The sequence below is a fragment of the Pseudophryne corroboree genome, chromosome 1 (assembly GCF_028390025.1).
Source record: "Pseudophryne corroboree isolate aPseCor3 chromosome 1, aPseCor3.hap2, whole genome shotgun sequence".
Taxonomy (NCBI): domain Eukaryota; kingdom Metazoa; phylum Chordata; class Amphibia; order Anura; family Myobatrachidae; genus Pseudophryne; species Pseudophryne corroboree.
Window position 1 is genome coordinate 655800683 of NC_086444.1, and position 26311 is coordinate 655826993.

Sequence of the window (26311 nt, forward strand, 5' to 3'; positions counted from 1 at the left end):
GAGATAGGGAGGGGCCCATGCTTAGGGGTGAAGCCAGCCTACACAGAGGCTTGGCTAACCATTCGAGAGTGTATGGTCTGGGCCCCTATAAATATATTCCATGCATGATAATTTACCAGATCAGGGCCAGTTCGCCCCCCCTCCCCGCGGCAAAACAGTTAATGCGCGCCCGAGGGGTGCGGCAAAAATAGGGGCGTGGCTTCATAGGGGAGGGGCGTGGTCACAGTTATGCCCCCAGTAGCTGTGCCCCCAGATTTGCCCCAAGTAGTTGTGCCCCCCAGTTGATTTGCCCCTAGTAGATATGCCCCCTGTAGCTGTGCCCCCTGTAGCTATGCCCCCAGTAGATTTGCCCCAGTAGTTGTGCCCCCTATAGCTATGTTCCCAGTAGATTTGCCCCAGTAGTTGTGCTCCGTCACTGTGCCCCCAGTAGTTGTGACCCCTGTCGTTGTGTCCCCAGTAGTTGTGCCCCCCGTAGCTATGCCCCCAGTAGATTTGCCCCAGTAGTTGTGTCCCCTGTTGCTTTGCCCCCAGTAGTTGTGCTCTGTTGCTGTGCCCCCTGTTGCTTTGCCCCCAGTAGTTGTGACCCCTGTCGCTGCACCCCTTACAAACATACACAAAAATAAAAAAAATAAGATTTTACTTACCGGTAAATCTATTTCTCGTAGTCCGTAGTGGATGCTGGGGACTCCGTAAGGACCATGGGGATAGACGGGCTCCGCAGGAGACATGGGCACTTTAAGAAAGAATTTAGGTTCTGGTGTGCTCTGGCTCCTCCCTCTATGCCCCTCCTCCAGACCTCAGTTAGAGAAACTGTGCCCAGAAGAGCTGACAGTACAAGGAAAGGATTTTGGTAATCCAGGGCAAGATTCATACCAGCCACACCAATCACACCGTATTACTTGTGATAAACTTACCCAGTTAACAGTATGAACAACAACAGAGCATCAGGTCAACCCTGATGCAACCATAACATAACCCTTATTGAAGCAATAACTATATACAAGTATTGCAGAAGAATTCCGCACTTGGGACGGGCGCCCAGCATCCACTACGGACTACGAGAAATAGATTTACCGGTAAGTAAAATCTTATTTTCTCTAACGTCCTAGTGGATGCTGGGGACTCCGTAAGGACCATGGGGATTATACCAAAGCTCCCAAACAGGCGGGAGAGTGCGGATGACTCTGCAGCACCGATTGAGCAAACACAAGGTCCTCCTCAGCCAGGGTATCAAACTTGTAGAACTTTGCAAAAGTGTTTGAACCTGACCAAGTAGCCGCTCGGCAAAGCTGTAATGCCGAGACCCCTCGGGCAGCCGCCCAAGAAGAGCCCACCTTCCTAGTGGAATGGGCCTTAACTGATTTTGGTAGCGGCAATCCAGCCGCAGAATGAGCCTGCTGAATCGTGTTACAGATCCAGCGAGCAATAGTTTGCTTTGAAGCAGGAGCACCAAGCTTGTTGGAAGCATACAGGATAAACAAAGACTCTGTTTTCCTGACCCTAGCCGTTCTGGCTACATAAACCTTCAAAGCCCTGACCACATCAAGCAACTCGGAATCCTTCAAGTTAGTAGTAGCCACAGGCACCACAATAGGTTGGTTTATATGAAAGGATGAAACCACTTTCGGCAGAAATTGTGAACGGGTCCGCAATTCTGCTCTATCCGCATGGAAAACCAGATAGGGGCTTTTATGTGACAAAGCCGCCAACTCTCACACACGCCTAGCCGAAGCCAAGGCTAATAGCATGACCACCTTCCACGTGAGATATTTCAACTCCACCGTTTTGAGTGGTTCAAACCAGTGGGATTTCAGGAAACTCAACACCACGTTAAGATCCCAAGGTGCCACTGGAGGCACAAAAGGGGGCTGAATATGCAGCACTCCCTGTACAAACGTCTGAACTTCAGGTAGAGAAGCCAACTCCTTTTGAAAGAAAATGGATAGGGCCGAAATCTGGACCTTAATGGAACCCAATTTTAGGCCCAAATTCACTCTGGACTGTAGGAAGTGAAGGAAACGGCCCAACTGGAATTCCTCCGTAGGAGCATTCCTGGCCTCACACCAAGCAACATATTTTGCCATATATACGGTTATAATGTTGAGCTGTCACGTCCTTCCTAGCCTGTATTAGCGTAGGAATGACCTCATCCGGAATGCCTTTCTCTGCTAGGATCCGGCGTTCAACCGCCATGCCGTCAAACGCAGCCGCGGTAAGTCTTGGAACAGACAGGGCCTTTGTTGCAACAAGTCCTGTCTTAGAGGAAGAGGCCACGGGTCCTCTGTGAGCAGTTCTTGCAGATCTGGATGCCAAGTCCTTCGTGGCCAATCTGGAACAATGTGTATTGTTCTCACTCCTCTTTTTCTTATTATCCTCAGCACCTTGGGTATGAGAGGAAGAGGAGGAAATACATAGACCGACTGGAACACCCACTGTGTCACCAGGGCGTCTACAGCTATCGCCTGAGGGTCTCTTGACCTGGCGCAATACCTCTGTAGCTTTTTGTTGAGTCGGGATGCCTTCATGTCCACCTGTGGCAGTTCCCACCAACTTGTAATCTGCGCGAAGACTTCCTGATGAAGTCCCCACTCTCCCGGGTGGAGGTCGTGTCTGCTGAGGAAGTCTGCTTCCCAGTTGTCTACTCCCCGGATGAACACTGCTGACAGTGCGCTTACGTGATTCTCTGCCCTGCGAAGAATTCTGGCGGCTTCCGCCATCGCCACTCTACTCCTTGTGCCGCCTTGGCGGTTTACATGAGCCACTGCGGTGATGTTGTCTGACTGAATCAGAACCGGTTGGTTGCAAAGCAGGGTCTCCGCTTGACGTAGGGCGTTGTATATGGCCCTTAGTTCCAGGATGTTGATGTGAAGGCAAGTCTCTTGACTTGACCACAGACCTTGGAAATTTCTTCCCTGTGTGACTGCACCCCAACCTCGGAGGCTTGCGTCCGTGGTCACCAGGACCCAGTCCTGAATGCCGAATCTGTGGCCCTCGAGAAGGTGAGCGCTCTGCAGCCACCACAGGAGTGACACCCTGGCCCTGGGGGATAGGGTGATTAACCGATGCATCTGAAGATGTGATCCGGACCACTTGTCCAGTAAGTCCCATTGAAAGGTCCTCGCATGGAACCTGCCGAAGGGAATGGCCTCGTATGATGCCACCATCTTTCCCAGGACACGAGTGCAGTGATGCACTGACACCTGTTTTGGTTTTAATAGGTTCCTGACCAGTGTCATGAGTTCCTGAGCTTTCTCCATCGGGAGATAAACCCTTTTCTGGTCTGTATCTAGAATCATGCCCAGGAAAGGCAGACGAGTCGTAGGAACCAACTGCTACTTTGGAATATTTAGAATCCAGCCGTGTTGCCGTAACACTTCCAGAGAAAGTGCTACACTGATCAGCAACTGCTCTCTTGATCTCGCTTTTATGAGGAGATCGTCCAAGTATGGGATAATTGTGACTCCTTGCTTCCGCAGGAGTACCATCATTTCCGCCATTACCTTGGTAAATATTCTCGGTGCCGTGGAGAGACCAAACGGCAACGTCTGAAATTGGTAATGACAATCCTGTACCACAAATCTGAGGTACGCCTGATGAGGTGGATAAATGGGGACATGAAGGTATGCATCCTTTATGTCCAGAGACACCATAAAATCCCCCCCTTCCAGGCTTGCGATGACCGCTCTCAGCGATTCCATCTTGAACTTGAACCTTTTCAGGTATATGTTCAGGGATTTTAAATTCAGTATGGGTCTGACCGAACCGTCCGGTTTCGGGACTACAAACATGGTCGAATTATAACCCCTTCCCTGCTGAAGGAGGGAAACCTTGACAACCACCTGTTGAAGATACAATTTGTGAATTGCAGTTAACACTATTTCCCTCTCGTGGGGGGAACCTGGCAGGGCCGATTTGAGGTATCGGTGAGGGGGCATCTCCTCGAATTCTGGCTTGTATCCCTGAGACACAATATCTATTGCCCAGGGATCCAACTGGGAGTGAACCCACTTGTGGCTGAAATTTCGAAGACGTGCCCCCACCGGGCCTAGCTCCGCCTGTGGAGCCCCAGCGTCATGCGGTGGATTTTGTAGAGGCCGGGGAGGACTTCTGTTCCTGGGAACTTGCTGTGTTGTGCAGCTTCTTTCCTCTGCCCCTGCCTCTGGCAAGAAAGGACGCACCTCGGACTTTCTTGTTTTTCTGTGATCGAAAGGACTGCATTTGATAATACGGTGCTCTCTTAGGCTGTGAGGAAACATATGGCAAAAAATTTGACTTTCCAGCAGTAGCTGTGGAGACCAGGTCCGAGAGACCCTCCCCAAACAATTCCTCACCCTTGTAAGGTAAAACCTCCATATGCCTTTTTGAGTCGGCATCACCTGTCCATTGCCGAGTCCACAGGACCCTTCTGGCAGAAATTGAAATAGCATTTATTCTAGAACCCAGCAGACTAATGTCTCTTTGAGCATCTGTCATATAAAGGACAGCGTCTTTAATATGCCCCAAGGTCAACAATACAGTATCCTTGTCTAAGGTCTCAATTTCCTCAGATAAGGTATCCGTCCATGCTGCTACAGCACTACACACCCAGGCCGACGCGATCGCCGGCCTCAGCAAGGTACCCGAATGTGTATAAATGGACTTCAGGGTAACCTCCTGTTTGCGATCCGCAGCATCTTTGAGGGTAGCCGTATCCTGTGACGGCAGGGCTACCTTCTTGGATAAGCGTGTTAAAGCTTTGTCCACCTTAGGGGAGGATTCCCAGCGTAACCTGTCCGTTGGCGGGAAAGGATACGCCATAAGAATCCTTTTGTAAATGTTCAGTTTTTTATCTGGAGATTCCCAAGCCTTTTCACATAACTCATTAAGCTCGTGTGAGGTGGGAAAGGTTACCTCCGGTTTCTTTTCCCCATACATATGCACCCTCTTGTCAGGGACTGGGGTTTCCTCTGTGATATGCAACACATCCTTAATTGCTATAATCATATAACAGATGGATTTAGCCAATTTGGGCTGTAACTTTGCATCATCGTAATCGACACTGGAGTCAGAATCCATGTCGGTATCTGTGTCAACAATTTGGGATAGTGGGCGCTTCTGAGACCCTGACGGCCTCTGCGACATAGGATCAGGCACGGGTTGAGACCCTGACTGTCCTGAGGCTTCAGCTTTTTCTAAACTTTTATGCAAGGAATTAACATTATCATTTAAAACCTTCCACATATCCATCCAATCAGGTGTCGGCGCCGTCGGCGGAGACACCACATTCATTTGCTCCCGCTCTGCTTCCACATAGCCTTCCTCATCAAACATGTCGACACAAGCATACCGACACACTGCTGTTTATATTGATTTTTGCGCCTAATTATGTGCCCCCCCCCCCCTCTTTTTTTACCCTCTTCTACCGTGTATCTGCAGGGGAGAGCCTGGGGAGCTTCCTCTCAGCGGAGCTGTGGAGAAAAAATGGCGCTGGTGAGTGCTGAGGAAGAAGCCCCGCCCCCTCAGCGGCGGGCTTCTGTCCAGCTTAACTGTACAATTTTTGGCGGGGGCTCATACATATATACAGTGCCCAACTGTATATATGCTAAACTATTGCCAAAGAGGTCCCAATTGCTGCCCAGGGCGCCCCCCCCCCCCCCCTGCGCCCTGCACCCTTACAGTGACCGGAGTATGTGAGGTGTGAGGGAGCAATGGCGCACAGCTGCAGTGCTGTGCGTTACCTCAGTGAAGAACGGAGTCTTCTGCCGCCGATTTGAAGTCTCCTTTGCTTCTCATACTCACGCGGCTTCTGTCTTCCGGCTCTGAGAGGGGGACGGCGGCGCGGCTCTGGGATCGGACGGCGAGGGTGAGATCCTGCGTACGATCCCTCTGGAGCTAATGGTGTCCAGTAGCCTAAGAAGCAGGACCTAGCTTCAGAGAGTAGGGCTGCTTCTCTCCCCTCTGTCCCACGATGCAGGGAGTCTGCTGCCAGCAGAGCACCCTGAAAATAAAAAACCTAACAAAATACTTTCTCTCAGCAAACTCAGGAGAGCTCACTGAAAAGCACCCAGCTCGTCTGGGCACAGTATCAAACTGAGGTCTGGAGGAGGGGCATAGAGGGAGGAGCCAGAGCACACCAGAACCTAAATTCTTTCTTAAAGTGCCCATGTCTCCTGCGGAGCCCGTCTATCCCCATGGTCCTTACGGAGTCCCCAGCATCCACTAGGACGTTAGAGAAACAATACTTACCACTGCCGCGCTCCTGCTTCCCGACCGCTGCTGCTCCGTCTGGCCTCCTGCGGCTCCTCTCTATGGGAGAGACATCATGACGTCTCTCCCATAGCAGCGCCGCACAGACACTAGACGTCAATAATGACCTCTAGTGTCTATAACTGGAGCCGGCTGCAGCGGACCCCCACACAGCCCACGGCGTCTGCTGCAGCCGGGGAGCTGGGTGCGGGTAGGCGGCGGTGCCTGTGGGGTGACTGTGGCCGCGCCCCCAGGCCGCAGGCACTGCTTGCCCGCACCAAGAACTGCTCCTGTACCAGATTAATACACTGTAGAAAATACACCATAGTCCTATGCAGTATTATGTAACATATGTACAATATATAATTAGGCTTACCATACTATCCCTATAAACTGGGACACAAGTTCTGTGGCTGTCTGACTTCAAGCCTGCGTTTGACATAGTTTTAATCAACCACAGAACCTGTGTAATCGATGAAATTCCCGGTTTAAAATCCAAGTGCACAGTCTGGAACCTGATCCCTAGAGGAGGGGGTGGGTCCTCACTAAGTGAGGCCCATTGGGGGTTTCCCCAGTACCTCTCAGGGCCAGTCCAGCCCTGACACAGTTGGTCTATTTAAACATTTTAAAGTGTTCATGTTGGATATGCTACAGAGCCAGATTACAGTGTGGAAGGGCAACTTTAGTTGACTTTTGGAAGTACAACTGTCGTCAGTTATAACTGGAAACTTCTTACACATATAAAGTTATTGCTGAATATTTTGAGTTAGATGTCTCCAGCTATGTGACCAGACTCAGGTCACAGACATTATACTGTAATGGTAATAATATCATATCATATATGTCTCTATACTGTGTTACGATACTATACCTGCCCTGTTATTTCTGCACACTGTAGTCTCCGATGCCATTACTAAATCTCACATTTAGTAAATCAGAGCCTGTGCAGACAATGTTGGCGATTGCTGTCTTCATGCAAATTCGAGTTTGGTGGTTATTGCAAATATCTCCTGTGATGAATATTCAAAGGATTTGAATGGCCTCCATATGCTGTAAATTGCTGACATGCTTCACTTACAATCTTGTCAGTTTTGCATTTGGTTGTATCGTTGAAGCCTGCATATGTCAGCACCTAATGAAAATCCTCCAGTCTGTGACTTTGAATAGATTTCAGGCTGCCCAAGTGAGAAAAGAGAGTCTCCTTTGCCTGTCAAATATCCATTTCTGTCTGTCTACTTGCAGGTACCTGATGCATTATTACTTAATACTGTGCAAGCAACCAAACCTATGCCAAATATTCTCAGAAAGCTTTCAAGCGCTTCAAATAGGGAACTCACGCAATGTACACAGGAGGATTCACTGACACCAACTAGCATCTATCAACGTGGATTACTCACTGTAAGAGAAGAGATTGCAGGAGTGCTGGTGGCTGCAAATTTAATGGAATTCTAGCCATAGTAAAAGACTAAAGATTAGATATAAAATAAAGGCATAGACAGTGAACAACTAGAATTTTATCAAATGTTTTCAGAGTAGACAATAAAGGATTAACCCCTTTCAGCCTATTTAGGAAAGTAGAAAGTCGAAATCCTAAAGCCACATTTCCACTGTGTTGTCATAAACGTGTCAATCAGCCAGTCAACTTACACAAGAGTCCTTGTCTTCACCATTACTAAGACTTTTGGTAACCTTTACGTGACATCTTTTTACATGTTGGAAACCGTCCTTCATTGCACGACGTGTGACTTCTGTTATCAGCTATTTTTTGCCCAAAAAGTGGAATTTTGTCACCATATGTAGTATATATGCTAATAGCTCATGTATAAGGAAAATCATATATCATGTTGAGTGGTCCTCAAAATGAGTTTACTCTGTGTGACATCACCCATAGCTGTTGGACACACATATCTAAAACAGCACTGTGTAAATGGCCAGGAGTAGTGCATAACCAAATAAAGACACACATTGCAATGTTATAGTTTTACCATACCTCCCAACTGTTCTGATTTCAGCGGGACAGTCCCGCTATTCGGACACTGGCCCTCATTCCAAGTTGATCGCTCGCTAGCTACTTTTAGCAGCCGTGCAAACGCATAGTCGCCGCCCACGGGGGAGTGTATTTTCACTTTGCAGGAGTGCGAACGCCTGAGCGGCTGCAAACACATTTTGTCCAGAACAAGACCAGTCCTGTAGTTACTTATCCTGTGCGGCCAGAGCTGGCCCTAACTAATATGATGCCCTAGGCAAGATTTTGGCTGGAGCCCCCTAGCAACACTGCTGGTTCCGCCTCTGACCTTGCACCTCTTTCACAGCACCATCACCCCTCACCCATAACCGTCCTTATTTTGGTGTTTGTACCCCCTATATTTTAAATAGGAACAGTTCGCACATTTGGCGCACAGCCCAGAAAGGGGTGTGTTTTTGCTGGCAAGGGGCATGGCCACACAATAATACCCCCAATTCAAATTACGCCACACAGTACTACAACTTTATTCACATTTGATCATGCGATAGTGTCCATAATTCATATTACATCCCACAGTAGTATCAATTTACCTTATAAACGTTACTCCTCACAGTAGAGCTCCTTATTCACATTACACCACACCCTATTGCTCTTTATTCACATTAGACGACACAGTAGTGCCCTTTCTATATGCAACGCCACATAGCAGAGCACCTTATACACATAATGCCACACATTAGTAATGCATTTATACACATAATTCCACACAGTAATGCCCCTTACACATATGAGACACATTATTAATGTCCTTATAAAAATAATGTGGCTTACACATTATGACAACCTTTATTAATGCCCTTTTACACATAATGTCCCTTACACATATGCCGCACATTATTAATGCCCTTATACACATAATGACACACATAGTGCCCGCTACACATTTACTGCACATTATTAGTGCCCCTATACACATAATGACACACATACAATAGTACCCTGATACACATGTGCCACACATTATTAATGCCCTTATACACACAATAACACACATAGTGCCCCTTACACATATGTTACACATTATTAATGCATTTTTACATGACACACATAATGCTCCTTACACATATTCTGAACACTACTGCACAACCAACCCACTCACATGCACACAGCACTCACACTGCCACTACCACTGTGACCTCTGCTTGGAATGGATACAGATGTCTCCTCATAAATCTTAACTCAATGCTAATGTCGGGCACCTTTTTTTTTTACAAAAATGCATCTTATTTGCATTGCTATGTAGCTAGGATGCACAAGCAGCTTCTGCTGATTAAAATGATATGCAGCATGTCTATATACTGTGTGAGACTGTGGCTGTATCTACATATGAAATACTACACACAGAATATAGGCATGCCACATATCATTTTAATCAGCAGAAGCTGCTGATGCCCCTAGGCATATCAAATGCCCTAGGCAATTGCCTAGTTTGCCTATGCCTATGGCCGGCTCTGTGTGCGGTGATTGCTGCAACGAGTGACACGGTAATGACGTCAGATACCTGCCCAGCAAACGCCCGGCCACGCTGGCGTTTTTCCAAGCACTCCCAGAAAACGGTCAGTTGCCTCCCAGAAACTCCCACTTCCTTTCAATCTCCCTGCGTTCACCAGTGCAACTGAAAGCGTCGCTAGAACCTGTGCAAAACCACAATGCTCTTTGTACCCGTACGCCGCGTGTGCGCATTGCGGCGCATACGCATGTGCAGTTTTTTAACTGATCGCTATGCAGCGAACAACGGCAGCTAGCGATCAACTCGTAATGAGGGCCACTGTCCCGCTGTACCTCCCGCGGGTCGCAGTGTCCCGCGGGCGGGGGGGCAGTTGGGGGAGGCTTTGATCACCCGCTGCTTTTCTCTGCAAAGCAGCCGGTGATCACTGAATAGATTCCGTGCGCACGCGCACGGCATCTATTCAATGCTGGGAGGGGAGCAGGGAGGGGACTGCCCAGCTGCTCGGGGAGCGCTGGGCACGCCCCCAAAATGCCATAAAGGGTCTGTGGTGTTCAGCCACACCCACTTTACTGAGGCCACGCCCCTTCCACGCTCCCTTTCGGGTCTCTCGTGACTACGCCGCGCAAGCATCACGCTTTGCTGTTGTGAAAAGTTGGGAGATATGGTTTTACTGCAACAATAATACTTATAGTATTACACCAGCATGGATGGTGTAATGGTTAGCATTACTGCCTCATGACACTGGTTCCTGCATTCGACTTCCACCATGGCCCTAACTATGTGAAGTTTGTATATTCTCTTCAAGCTTGTGTGGGTTCCCTTAAGACATATTTGCCTACTCTCCCAGAATGGCTGGGAGACTCCCGAAAATCGGGTGGTGCTCCCGGCCCCCCGGAAGAGTAGGCAAGTCTCCCAGCTGAGCGCCCACCACCCGCAACCCCATCGCATCATATACCAAACCCCCGGCTGCGCAGTTCAAAGTGCGCGGTCTGGGAGTCAGATGACGAGATTTGCGTCATCCTGGCCCCGCCACCTGCCTTGCATGCCAATATTAACGGCATTGCAAGACAGGGGGCGGGGCCACAATGATATGATTGTACAGCCACGCCCCCAACCCCCGCCCTTAAACGTCACCCAGCTGCATCGCCACACCCCTGCTGCTCCGACCTGGCTGCCTGCTCTAGGAGGGGGCAGCCAGATTGTCGGTAAGTATGCATCAAGAAACTGGTAGGTTGCCAACAAAAAATTTACCCTAGAGTGCATGTGTGTACATGGGGTAAGGAACATTGAGTGTACACTCCACTGGGGCAGGGACTGATGTGAATGGCTCTGTAAAGCACTGGGGAATATGTGTGCTCTATATAAATATCTGGTAGTAATAATAACAACTAGAGATGAGCGGGTCCGGTTCTCTGAGATCCGAACCCACCTAAACTTCCTGATCCGAGTCTGGCTCCGAGTCCAGCTCAGGGTTTCCTGCCTTACTTGGATCCCAAATCGAGGCAAAACGCCATCATCCCCGGTGATTGCCGCCATTTTCACTTCGGATGTGTCCGTCTTAGTATTGTCTCAGTACTGTTTTGTCTGACTGGTATGGGGCTGGTGTATCTGAAAGGGGTGCTCTGCCTGCTGTATCTGAAAGGGGAGATATGTCTGCTGTATCAGTCCAGGGGTGCTCTGTCTGCTGTATCAGTCCAGGGGTGCTCTGTCCATACATCCAGGGGGTTCTGCCCCAGTGTTAATTTAATTAACCTAGGATAACATACAGGGGCTTGTGTGTCCTATTATCAGTATCAGTCCAGGCGTGTTCTGTCTGCTGTATCTGAACGGGGTGATCTGTCCGTCCATCCAGGGGCTCCACCCCAGCGTAAAATTTAAATAATAAAAGCTAAAAGCAAAAGGCCTAAAAATATAATTATAAAAAATATATTTTTTTTTTGTTTGTACAGTACCCCAGTGTTCTATACAATTTTTATTTTATTTTCAGAAGTAGTGTGACACTGCCGGTCAGACCGCAGTATATTATTATTTTGTACTCATACGCGTACTGTGACACTGCCGGTCAGACCGCAGTATATTATTATTTTGTATTCATACGCATACTGTGACACTGTAGGTGGTACATTTTTTAAATAAATTGTGGTGTGTGCTATATCCCACTTGTTTCGTGTTGGTTGATAGATATGGAGGATGAACAATTGAGGGGAAAGGCATAGACTGCTTAAGTCAGGGCATGTAAAATAAAATAAAAAGTGAAAGTCGGATTGCTAAAAGTCAGATTAGTGCAATCATATAACGAACATCACCAATGATTCATTACATTTTTTTTAATTAAATGAAATTACTAATCAATCCTTCATTCCACTACATACATACTCCACCTCCCTTGGGTCCCTCCTTTTGTTATTGATAAAGAGCTGTGTCAGACCATTTTTGCTGATTTTGGTTTCATTTTTTTTAAACTTTTTTATTTTACTAAAACGGCTAAAATAACATGATTTGGTCTTTTTTTTGTTCCTAGAGTATTGTTAACCCCAATAACATTAATTTCCAGATACAAAACACAAAGGAGATACAGATACAAAACCAAAACAGCGCACATCTCTAATAAAAACTAGCTGATGTGTCAGTGTCCTCCGGGCAAAGGTTTGCTTGGCAGAACATTTTACTCCTTAGGAGTCGATACCCCATAGTATCCCTGATTATTGGGTGGCTCCACATAACTCTGACAGTTTGCAGACCACCCGGCAGGTCACATGTTCCAGGTCACCTGGCAGGTGCACAGGCAGAACTGACCAACTGTCACATTTTCAAAGAGCTCAATGGTGATGCATTGTATTTGGCAGGCAAATGTTTTGGCACATAACTCCAAAATGAAGCAACCAATTACATACCTGCCAACATTCTGGTGTTGCAAGGAGGGACTCTTTGCGCATCCGCGCAGTGCCAAAAGAGGTGTGGCCTAACATAAAGGGGCGTGGCTTCACATGGGTGATGCGATCGTGAGCCATGCCTCCAAATTTCGGCACAGTGGGGGCACGGCCAGCGCTCTGTGAGCCGCTGGCCATGCCCCCAGTCCCTCTCCCTCACTGTAATAGACGCTGTGCGCATGCACACAGCGTCTATTCTCCGCTGCTCTGCTCTGAAGTGAGCAGAGCAGAAAGTGATCAGGAGCCTCCCAACTGCTCTCCCCCACCGCGGGACACTGGGGCCCGCGGGAGGGACAGCTGGACAGACCCAAAAAAACGTGACTGTCCCATGAAAATCGGGACAGTTGGGAGGTATGCAATTACAATGCCTATATTTATCTGCACATCAATGGACCAAGAGCTTTCATTTGGTATATGATTTTCCCTGCTCAGGTAATGGCATCATAGAAATCAGGGATGTGCGGTGAGCTAAATGGCTCAGGAGGCACTGGCTAGCACTGGAGCCAGATTTACACGTAATATATGAGCATTATACACAGGTGCAGCAGTATAAACTACTGAAAATTGGGTCAGTTTTGAGCAGAGATGTATGGAAAAGATAGGCACTGCCTCACCTGTCATAGACAGTATACTCCAGAGTTTTGGCTATAAAAATGTTTAGAATAATACAAAGAAGATATTTCTAACATATTCTTTGTATTTTTCATATACTTTATACAGTCAAAACTCTGACGCAAACGTTAGTATGACAGGAGAGACTCTGCCTCACCCCACTATACATCACTGACCCTCTAGACCTTTTAAAAACTATTTAGTTTGTTACTGAACCCCATACATTTGTTTGTGGAGCTTTTCCATAATGCATCTGTCCCTTATAGTCTGTATCTGAATAAACTTCAATTCCCATGAGCCCTTGCTGCCATTACTCCCAGACCCAGTTTTTACTGATGTATAAGTTACTAGTTTTTATTAGCGATGAGCGGGTTCGGATCCTCGGGATCCGAACCCGCCCGAACTTCACCTTTTTTTCCACGGGTCCGAGCAACTCGGATCCTCCCGCCTTGCTTGGTTAACCCGAGCGCGCCCGAACGTCAACATCCCGCGGTCGGATTCTCGCGAGATTCGGATTCTATATAAGGAGCCGCGTGTCGCCGCCATTTTTCACTCGTGCATTGGAGATGATCGTGAGAGGACGTGGCTGGCATCCTCTCAGTTTCTATGTTCAGTGGGCTGCAAATATCTGTGCTCAGTGTGCTGCAAATATCTGTGCTCAGTGTGCTGCAAATATCTGTGCTCAGTGTGCTGCAAGTGCAAATATCTACGTTCTCTGCCTGAAAAACGCTCCATATCTGTGCTCAGTGTGCTGCAAATATCTGTGCTCAGTGTGCTAATTGCTTTATTGTGGGGACTGGGGACCAGCAGTATTATATAGTAGGAGGACAGTGCAGAGTTTTGCTGACCAGTGACCACCAGTATTATACGTTCTCTGCCTGAAAAACGCTCCATATCTGTGCTCAGTGTGCTGCAAATATCTGTGCTCAGTGTGCTAATTGCTTTACTGTGGGGACTGGGGACCAGCAGTATTATATAGTAGGAGGACAGTGCAGAGTTTTGCTGACCAGTGACCACCAGTATTATACGTTCTCTGCCTGAAAAACGCTCCATATCTGTGCTGCATTGTAGTATATAGTAGGAGGACAGTGCAGAATTTTGCTGACCACCAGTATAACTATATATATAGCAGTACGGTACAGTAGTCCACTGCTCTACCACTGTGTCGTCAAGTATACTATCCATCCATACCTGTGGTGCATTTCAGTTTTGCACAGTTTGCTGACCACCAGTATATATAATATATAGCAGTACGGTACAGTAGGCCACTGCTCTACCTACCTCTGTGTCGTCAAGTATACTATCCCATCCATACCTGTGGTGCATTTCAGTTTTGCACAGTTTGCTGACCACCAGTATATATAATATATAGCAGTACGGTACAGTAGGCCACTGCTCTACCTACCTCTGTGTCGTCAAGTATACTATCCATCCATACCTGTGGTGCATTTCAGTTTTGCACAGTTTGCTGACCACCAGTATATATAATATATAGCAGTACGGTACAGTAGGCTACTGCTCTACCTACCTCTGTGTCGTCAAGTATACTATGCATCCATACCTGTGGTGCATTTCAGTTTTGCACAGTTTGCTGACCACCAGCATATATAATATATAGCAGTACGGTACAGTAGGCCACTGCTCTACCTACCTCTGTGTCGTCAAGTATACTATCCATCCATACCTGTGGTGCATTTCAGTTTTCCACAGTTTGCTGACCACTAGTATATATAATATATAGCAGTACGGTACAGTAGGCCACTGCTCTACCTACCTCTGTGTCATCAAGTATACTATCCATCCATACCTGTGGTGCATTTCAGTTTTGCACAGTTTGCTGACCACCAGTATATATAATATATAGCAGTACGGTACAGTAGGCCACTGCTCTACCTTCCTCTGTGTCGTCAAGTATACTATCCATCCATACCTGTGGTGCATTTCAGTTTTGCACAGTTTGCTGACCACCAGTATATATAATATATAGCAGTACGGTACAGTAGGCCACTGCTCTACCTACTTCGGTGTCGTCAAGTATACTATCCATCCATACCTGTGGTGCATTTCAGTTTTGTACAGTTTGCTGACCACCAGTATATATAATATATAGCAGTACGGTACAGTAGGCCACTGCTCTACCTACCTCTGTGTCGTCAAGTATACTATCCATCCATACCTGTGGTGCATTTCAGTTTTGCACAGTTTGCTGACCACCAGTATATATAATATATAGCAGTACGGTACAGTAGGCCACTGCTCTACCTACCTCTGTGTCGTCAAGTATACTATCCATCCATACCTGTGGTGCATTTTAATTGTTGTGCGCAGTATATATAGTAGGAGGACAGTGCATAATTTTACTGACCACCAGTATATAATATATAGCAGTACGGTACAGTAGGCCATTGCTATTGATATATTACTGGCATATAATTCCACACATTAAAAAATGGAGAACAAAAATGTGGAGGGTAAAATAGGGAAAGATCAAGATCCACTTCCACCTCGTGCTGAAGCTGCTGTCACTAGTCATGGCCGAGACGTTGAAATGCCATCAACGTCGTCTGCCAAGGCCGATGCCCAGGGGTGTATCTACCTATTGGCCAGGATGGCACTCGCCAGGGGCGCCAGGCAAGGAGGGGGCGCCGCCTGGCTGTGCCACCCGCGGCCAAAGGATAGAAAAGCCGTACTGTCAGACTGTACTTGGTGAGAGTCTGTTACTGCTAGAGCGGCGCTGGTGTCCGGCAGCACCGCACTTGTAATCAGACTCAAAATAAACTACAGCTCCCAGCAGCCCTTGTTGCTAGGAGCTCCTTGCAGCAAGGGCTGCTGGGAACTGTAGTTTATTGTGAGTCTGCTTACAAATACGGTGCTGCCGGACACTAGTCTGATCACTAGTGCAGTGCGGTGCTGCCGGACACTAGTCTGATCACTAGTGCAGTGCGGTGCTGACGGACACCGGGGCTGCGGCGGCAGTAACAGACTCTCACCAGGTACACAGCAATTGTTATACAGCACAGTGCTATAGATCTATTCGTTGTTGAAGATAATAAAAAAGTGGCAGTGTTTGGGAGAAGGGACTGTAGTACCTGGAAAACTACACGATTTTTATGCATGTTAGATGTAAGTAAGTAGTAAGTAAGCGAAAACTTTAACTTGTTGAGTGTAATAAAGAAAATACATATCTTACCTATTTCCAGGCCAGGATCAAGGAAACGTATATCAGTTAATTGTATAATTGATCATTTCATCTTGGAAGTGATGGCACCCTGATGTTTCTTCTAACAGGAAACACTTCCACCATCCAACTAATGGTGTTTGGTTAATGGCTGGGTCCATTTGAGGCTCATCTCACAGCATCTCATTAGCATTTCATTCAGGATGCAGTTAAGATGCCGGCATTTGGCATCCCGGCGATCGGAAAGCTGACGCCAGCATCCCGACACTGCTCGGAATGCTGGTGCTGGCATCCCAACATAGATAGCGATGCAGAATGGCAAAATCCGGATTGAGTTGGTGACAAAGTCTGTACTGGCAAGCCACGTGGGAGGGTTAGGGTTAGGCTGTGAGGGTGGGAGGGCTAGGGTTAGGCTGCAGGGAGGGAGATTAGGAAGGGTGGGTTAGGGTTAGGCACCACTGAAGAAGCTTTTGGGGGAGGGGGGCAGGTTAAGGTAAGGCTGTGGGAAAGGTGGGTTAGGGGGGAGGGATGGTGTAACGTGAATACGAGACACTACTGTGCGGTGTAATGTGAATGAGGGACACTACTGTGTGGCAAATTTTAATTGGAAGTACTATTGTGTCCACACCCTTCCCCCACAAGACCATGCCCCATTTCCAATTCTCACACCTTATTCCAAATGTGTGTAGGGGGGGCGCCAGCCCCTTATTTTGCCAGGGGCGCTCGGACCCCTAGATACACCCCTGCCGATGCCCAATGTCATAGTAGAGAGCATGTAAAATCCAAAAAACAAAAGTTCAGTAACATGACCCAAAAATCAAAATTAAAAGCGTCTGATGAGAAGCGTAAACTTGCCAATATGCCATTTACGACACGGAGTGGCAAGGAACGGCTGAGGCCCTGGCCTATGTTTATGGCTAGTGGTTCAGATTCACATGAGGATGGAAGCACTCATCCTCTCATTAGAAAACTGCAGTGCCACTCCTAGATGGGCCAGGTGTTTGTGTCGGCCACTTGGGTCGCTTAGCTTAGTCACACAGCTACCTCATTGCACCTATTTTTTTCTTTGCATCATGTGCTGTTTGGGGACTATTTTTTAAATCTGCCATCCTGTCTGACACTGCAGTGCAACTCCTAGATGGGCCAGGTGTTTGTGTCGGCCACTTGGGTCGCTTAGCTTAGCCATCCAGCGACCTTGGTGCACCTCTTTTTTTCTTTGCATCATGTGCTTTTTGGGGACTATTTTTCGAACTGCCATCCTGTCTGACACTGCAGTGCCACTCCTAGATGGGCCAGGTGTTTGTGTCGGCCACTTGGGTCGCTTAGCTTAGCCATCCAGCGACCTTGATGCACCTCTTTTTTTCTTTGCATCATGTGCTGTTTGGGGACTATTTTTTAAAGTGCCATCCTGTCTGACACTGCAGTGCCACTCCTAGATGGGCCAGGTGTTTGTGTCGGCCACTTGGGTCGCTTAGCTTAGTCACACAGCTACCTCATTGCACCTCTTTTTTTCTTTGCATCATGTGCTGTTTGGGGACTATTTTTTTAAATCTGCCATCCTGTCTGACACTGCAGTGCCACTCCTAGATGGGCCAGGTGTTTGTGGCGGCCACTTGGGTCGCTTAGCTTAGCCATCCAGCGACCTTGGTGCACCTCTTTTTTTCTTTGCATCATGTGCTGTTTGGGGACTATTTTTTGAACTGCCATCCTGTCTGACACTGCAGTGCCACTCCTAGATGGGCCAGGTGTTTGTGTCGGCCACTTGGGTCGCTTAGCTTAGCCATCCAGTGACCTTGGTGTACCTCTTTTTTTCTTTGCATCATGTGCTGTTTGGGGACTATTTTTTGAAGTGCCATCCTGTCTGACACTGCAGTGCCACTCCTAGATGGGTCAGGTATTTGTGTCGGCCACTTGGGTCGCTTAGCTTAGTCACACAGCAACCTCATTGCACCTCTTTTTTTATTTGCATCATGTGCTGTTTGGGGACTATTTTTTTGAAGTGCCATCCTGTCTGACACTGCAGTGCCACTCCTAGATGGGCCAGGTGTTTGTGCCGGCCACTTGGGTCGCTTAGCTTAGTCACACAGCTACCTCATTGTGCCTCTCTTTTTCTTTGCATCATGTGCTGTTTGGGGATTATTTTTTTGAAGTGCCATCCTGTCTGACACTGCAGTGCCACTCCTAGATGGGCCAGGTGTTTGTGTCGGCCACTTGTGTCGCTTAGCTTAGTCACACAGCTACCTCGTTGCGCCTCTTTTTTTCTTTGCATCATGTGCTGTTTGGGGACTATTGTTTTGAAGTGCCATCCTGTCTGACACTGCAGTGCCACTCCTAGATGGGCCAGGTGTTTGTGTCGGCCACTTGGGTCGCTTAGCTTAGTCATCCAGCGACCTCTGTGCAAATTTTAGGACTAAAAATAATATTGTGAGGTGTGAGGTGTTCAGAATAGACTGAAAATGAGTGGAAATTATGGTTTTTGAGGTTAATAATACTATGGGATCAAAATGACCCCCAAATTCTATGATTTAAGCAGTCTTTGAGGGTTTTTTGTAAAAAAACACCCGAATCCAAAACACACCCGAATCCGACAAAAAATTGTCAGGGAGGTTTTGCCAAAACGCGTCCGAATCCAAAACACGGCCGCGGAACCGAATCCAAAACCAAAACACAAAACCTGAAAAATTTCCTGTGCACATCACTAGTTTTTATGCAATTACATTGTTTTATTCTGCCTCTTCTTAGGCCTATTAGAGACTAAGATAATAAATAAGATTGCTTATGCTAACTATAAAACTGATTTTATATATCTCAATGGTGCGGCAGTATAGATATAGAGATCTAGATATAGAGATAGATAGATAGATATAGAAATAGAGCTATAGATATAGAGATCTAGATATATAGATTATAGTATACTATCTCTAATCTCCAAACCCCCTAAACCTAACCCTCCTTTTCGGCAACCTGACTCTCCCCGGAGGTGCCCAATCCTAACAACTAATTTCCACGGCCTAATCCTAACCCTTCCTCCCCCGCAGCATAACCCTAACCCTCCACGGTGGTGCCTAACCCTATGTCCCCCTCCCTGCAACCTAACCCTAACCTTCCCACAGCCTAACCCTCCCATTCAGCCTAAACCTAACCTCCCCCCGTCATGCCTGAGACTTGGGTTTGGCTTGGGCAGGTGTTCATGGGCGGAGCTGACTCAGAGGGAATGTGATTATAGCGAGAAGGCTTTAACCAGGCTTTGTGCCCGGAACTTGGAACTGGCAGATAGAAGATAGATTCTTAGAAGATTTGTTGGTGTTTTAGCAGTGATAAGCCAGAAGGCACCCTAACATGAGTAAAAACTTTATTAAACAGGAACTGTGGATTACTGTTGGTTCTGAATAATGAGTTAACTGGAAACGGATTGGTGACCGGAATGCTACTGAAATGTTGGGGGTGATTCCGATTTGTTCGCTCGCTAGCTGCTTTTAGCAGCATTGCACACGCTAAGCCGCCGCCCTCTGGGAGTGTATCTAAGCTTAGCAGAATAACGAACGAAAGATTAGCAGAATTGCGAATAGAAATTTCGTAGCAGTTTCTGAGTAGCTCCAGACCTACTCACAAATAGCGATCAGTTCAGTCAGTTTCGTTCCTGGTTTGACATCACACACACACCCAGCGTTCGCCCAGCCACTCCCCCATTTCTCCAGACACTCCCGCGTTTTTCCCTGACACGCCTGCGTTTTTCTCCACACTCCCAGAAAACGGGCAGTTTCCGCCCAGAAACACCCACTTCCTGTCAATCACACTCCGATCACTTCAACGATGAAAAATCTTCGTTCGGATGTGAGTAAATCTACTAATTTTTGAGAGAAAATACTAACCGCATGCGCACTGCGAACCATGCGCATGCGCATTTTTGCCTTAATTGCTCCGTTGCGAAAATCGGCAACGAGCGAACAACTCGGAATGACCCCCGTTGGCCGGAATGGAACCAGAGTGGTGACCAGAATGAAGCCGGAACGGTGACTGGAGTGCTGGCCACACTGGAACCAGAATGCCGGCCGGACTGGAACCACAATGCTGGCTGGGCATAAACCAGAATTGACTGGAGTGCTGACTGTGCTGGTTCTGGAATGACACTGGAGAATCCTGAGAGATGCAGATGTAAATGCAGAACAATTTGGAACTTGGAAATCACAAGACTGGAACTGGATCAGAGCAAAGTCACTAGAATGTAGGAGCTCAGCACAGAGCTGTACTTCCTGAGAAGAGACAGTTGTACTGGCGGTTTCATGTCAGCAGGAAATCCCCTTTATAACATAGAGTGTTCAGTGATTGGATGCTATGATCAGCTTGTGGAAGGAGCTCCTGTATTGGACAATAAAGGATCAGCTGAATCATAGATGGCAGCTCCCAGATCCGGTTTTGGATCCTGCTAATTACTCACACAGAGGAATTCCTACTCAGGTGGCTTAATCAGGAGTAAGTAACACAGACTACAGTATGTATGCTGAAGGAAAGCAGGTTAGAATGTACTTGGATCTGGTGTGCTGGCTAAAACCCAGGATTAAGGATAGACTGAACTGAAAGAGAGGGGGCAGAGGTAAGTCACAGAACATGAAAAATTTAGTCCACTCCTACCACTGTGCTTACTTCGATGTCGGGATCCCAGCACCAGCATTCCGAGCATTACGGCAGGATTTTAGCATTGACATTTTGATGGTCGGCATCCCAACCGCTGGGATCCTGACTGGATCCCCTACAAGCAATAGCAACCCAGTGTCCTCAACCCTCACTAAATCTGCCCTGGTGGCCCTGACAGTGCTCTGTGTATTTCCATCCTTTAGGTGCAGGGTCTGGTCTGGCAGTGAAGGGTCTGGAGCAGACTGGCTGCTGGTGGAGCCTCACAGCAAATAGAGCAAAAGATGATGAAAGTGTTTGATTTTCCACCTGGGACAGCAGTCTGTTGGTTGGAACTCTGCTGCTACCAACTGCTGCTTCACTTATGCATTGCAAAACCTTCTCCTAATTTAAACAGCGGCTCCAGTGGATTTGGCAGCCATATCTGGATGGCACAATGCATCATGCGATTTGTAGTTTACCTTTTACTGCCCAGAGTCTGAGCGGTAAGAAATAAACTACAAAGCCCATGCCACCCCATTGAGTTGTGTGTTACGGGGGTGATCATCCTTTTCATCCACCTGTAAATCCGCCAGTGATTTTATGTTATATATATATATATATATATATATATATATATATATATATATATAATACAGGAAATCCCACTTTCGTGGGAAAAGATAGCACTCTCCAGACTTATATCCAATAAAGTAAAAAGGTAAATTTAATGCAAAGGTAATCTCACTTTTTTACTTTATTGGATATAAGTCTGGAGAGTGCTATCTTTTCCCACGAAAGTGGGATTTCCTGTATTGTACTATGGGCCCGGCCTCTGTAGTGGCTGGACTCTGATAGACACCCCAGCAGTTGACTTTAATATTGTGAGAGTGCAGGAATTTCCTGTATATATATATATATATATATATATATATATACACACATACACAGGTTGAGTATCCCATATCCAGATATTCCGAAATACGGAATATTCCGAAATACGTAATTTTTTGAGTGAGATAGTGAAACCTTTGTTTTCTGATGGCTCAGTGTACACAAACTTTGTTTAATACACAAGGTTATTAAAAATATTGTATTATAAGACCTTCAGGCTGTGTGTATAAGGTGTATATGAAACATAAATGCATTTTGTGCTTAGACTTGGGTCCCAACACCATGATATCTCATTATGGTATGCAATTATTCCAAAATACGGAAACATCAAATATCCAAAATACTTCTGGTCCCAAGCGTTTTGGATAAGGGATACTCAACCTGTATATATATGCAGTGTGGGGGAAGTCCGGCACTCCTTGAAGTTCCTGTGAAAATGCCCAGGTGCTATCCGTTGGGATGGGTATACAGATAAAGAAACACAGTGGCACTCTGGGACTTTGTGGTATAAAACTGGTATATTAAAGCATTACAAACAATGCAGGTGCCAACGTTTTGGGGCTCGTAGCCCCTTTGACAAGGTGACTGAAACTAATACCCCTTTTCCACTAGTGAGCACGGGTCGCAGCCGGGAGCCTGACACAGGTGCTACCCGGCTGCGTCCGTGCTCAGCCCCTTTCCCACAGTGCTCACCAACCCAGCATATTGCCGAGTTAGTGACGCTGCTAGTGACACGGCAGGGGCGGCCCTGGGAGATCACATGATCTCCCAGCGCCACCCTTCCATACAGTGTGAACGGGAGCCATGGCGCATCGACACGGCTTCCGTTTACACTACACAGCTTACCGGGTTGAACACGTGTTCAACCCGGCAAGCTACCCGGGTAGGATTCCCGGATCACTTGTTCCGGGAATTTGTAGGGGGGACCTTTTCCACTAGAAAAAAACACTGGTAAATGCGCGCACCCGCGCATTTACCCGTGTTTGTAGAGCTAGTGGAAAAGGGGTATAAGTGTGCTGTGTCTTACCTTAAGTAGCTGTAGAAGCCCGCCAGTGTACAGAGGAAGGATGCGTCTGGCTGCTCTGTCCCCTCCGCATCCCCATAACTTCCGGGTTCCACTGCTTGTGACGTCATGTGCCCTCGCCTCAAGCTGCTATAGTATCAACTGGCGCTACGGGTCACGCTGGCTGGGGCTGTCAGGGAAAGGTTGATCAATGTATACATTACAGAGCCCGCAATCAATACAAGTGTATATATTGAAGTGAACATGACAACGTAATTTCACTTAATAAGTGCACATAGAGCATATTTGGAGGTTTCAAACATACGTGACAAATACTTGACCGATGGTTAATCGTATAATATAACATCCTTAAAAAGAGAATCATTAGGCTCCCAGGATGTGAATTATAATCAACAATTAACACTCTTGTATAGTGAACTAATACATAGATGTGCAGGGGGAATCTCCAAGAAGACACATCTACCACTCCATGTCCAAGGGAATTAAGAACAAACCATAATGCAGGGAGCTTTTCTCAAAGTTAAATATAGTAATATCACCAGGCAAATTCTATCATCACTCTGGTGTGTACTAGAGATGTGCACCGTAAATGTTTCGGGTTTTGTGTTTTGGTTTTGGATTCGGTTCCGCGGCCGTGTTTTGGATTCGGACGCGTTTTGGCAAAACCTCCCTGAAAATTTATTGTCGGATTCGGGTGTTTTTTTTTCAAAAACCCCTCAAAAACAGCTTAAATCATAGAATTTGGGGGTAATTTTGATCCTATAGTATTATTAACCTCAATAACCACAATGTCCACTCATTTCCAGTCTATTCTGAACACCTCACACCTTGCAATACTATTTTTAGTCCTAAAATTTGCACCGAGGTCACTGGATGACTAAGCAAAGCGACCCAAGAGGGCGGCACAAACACCTGGCCCATCTAGGAGTGGCACTGCAGTGTCAGACAGGATGATACTTAAAAAATTGCCCCCAAACAGCACGTGATGCAATGAAAAGAGAAAAAGAGGTGCACTGTGGTCGCTGGACGGCTAAGCTAAGCGACACAAACACCTCAATATCACAGGAATTATTTGCTCTAATCAATGGTATTATTGATCCAAATCTCTGGAAGAAAATGACAAAATCACTGGAATTATTTGTTCTAATCAATGGTATTATTGGTCCAAATCACTGGAAGAAAATGACAAAATCACTGGAATTAAATGGCAGTAATTTCGGGAATTATATCAAATGGCAGTACCACTGGACATATACGGAAGTGTCAGACAGGATGGCACTTAAAAAAATTGGCCCCAAACAGCACATAATGCAAAGAAAAGAGAAAAAGAGGTGCACTGTGGTCGCTGGACGGCTAAGCTAAGCGACACAAACACCTCAATATCACAGGAATTATTTGTTCTAATCAATGGTATTACTGGTCCAAATCACTGAAAGAAAATGACAAAATCACTGGAATTATTTGTTCTAATCAATGGTATTATTGGTCCAAATCACTGGAAGAAAATGACAAAATCACTGGAATTAAATGGCAGTAATGTAAGGAATTATATCAAATGGCAGTACCACTGGACATATACGGAAGTGTCAGACAGGATGGCACTTAAAAAAATTGGCCCCAAACAGCACATGATGCAAAGAAAAGAGAAAAAGAGGTGCACTGTGGTCGCTGGACGGCTAAGCTAAGCGACACAAACACCTCAATATCACAGGAATTATTCGTTCTAATCAATGGTATTACTGGTCCAAATCACTGGAAGAAAATGACAAAATCACTGGAATTATTCGTTCTAATCAATGGTATTATTGGTCCAAATCACTGGAAGAAAATGACAAAATCACTGGAAATATTCGTAAACATTTGTAGAAAGTCGCTGCTTTCTGATTACAGAAATGCTCAGATATTCCTGCGAATCCACAATCCCTTCCCAGAGGAAAAAGAAATTGAGAAAACCGTTGTTTGAGAACGTTTGTTCTCTTTCCCTTACAAAGGAACAAACCACTTTCCAAGAAGACTGACGTTTTTGGGATTATGGAGACATAATGTTTTTGAATATAAATCCTAACGCAGGTGGTGTATTAGAGCAAAAGAGTGCAAGAGACCAGCCATGCAGTTTCTGAAATATTATGACAAAATGTTACTGTATTTCATAAGCACTCATTCCTAACTCTGCTAAGTACTGTTTGGTATACTGTATCTGGCTTCCATGAGGTAGTTGTCCATTATTTCAGCTTCCATTGACCTTTTTGAAATCGGTAGAAGTTATTGATTCTTTTTTTTTATTTTTATTTTTCCCTATTTTTAATTTTCTCCTGCATAGCCCAGTAAAATGTTGCAATGTTAAGCATTGACTTGTGCCTTCTGGGGGTCCACTTCTTCACCAAACCCAGCCAAATCTCATCCTAACCCTCTGTTCCACGTTCTCTATGTACCCCATTTGTGTCACCAATGTCTGTCTACCTCTCCCCTTTAGATTGTAAACTCTCACGAGCAGGGCCCTCTTCCCTCATGTGCATATCCTTTGTCTTACTTTAATAATCTTCAACTGTACCACATCCAGCAGTCTTCTGCCACTTGATACTTATTCCAGTGTCATCTGCTGATGTAACTATGGTGGTCATTCCGAGTTGTTCGCTCGTTGCTGATTTTCGCTATATTGCGATTAGTCGCTTAATGCGCATGCGCAAGGTTCGCAGAGCGCATGCGCTTAGTTATTTTACACAAAAATTAGGTATTTTACTCACGGCATAACGAGGAATTTTCATCGTTCTGGTGATCGTACTGTGATTGACAGGAAGTGGGAGTTTCTGGGCGGAAACTGTCCGTTTTCTGGGCGTGCGCAAAAAAATGCTGGCGTTTCTGGGAAAAACGCGGGAGTGTCTGAAGAAACGGGGGAGTGTCTGGGCGAACGCTGGGTGTGTTTGTGACGTCAAACCATGAACGAAACTGACTGAACTGATCGCAATGGCTGAGTAAGTCTGGAGCTACTCAGAAAAGGCTAAGAAATTTCTATTCACAATTGTGCTAATCTTTCGTTCGCAATTCTGCTAAGCTAAGATACACTCCCAGAGGGCGGCGGCTTAGCGTGTGCAATACTGCTAAAAGCAGCTAGCGAGCGAACAACTCTGAATGAGGGCCTATGTGTATTTACCCTGTACTTGTCCTATACTGTCATCAACTGTAAGTTGCTGTTTTCCTGTTTGATTATTTATGTACTCTGTAATTGGGTGCTGCAGAACCCTTGTGGCGCCATATAAATAAAGGATAATAATAATAATAATATAGGGTGTATAAACCCCAGGTGTATCTCACACATCACACAGTACAGTATATAGGGAGTATAATCCCCAGGTGTATCTCA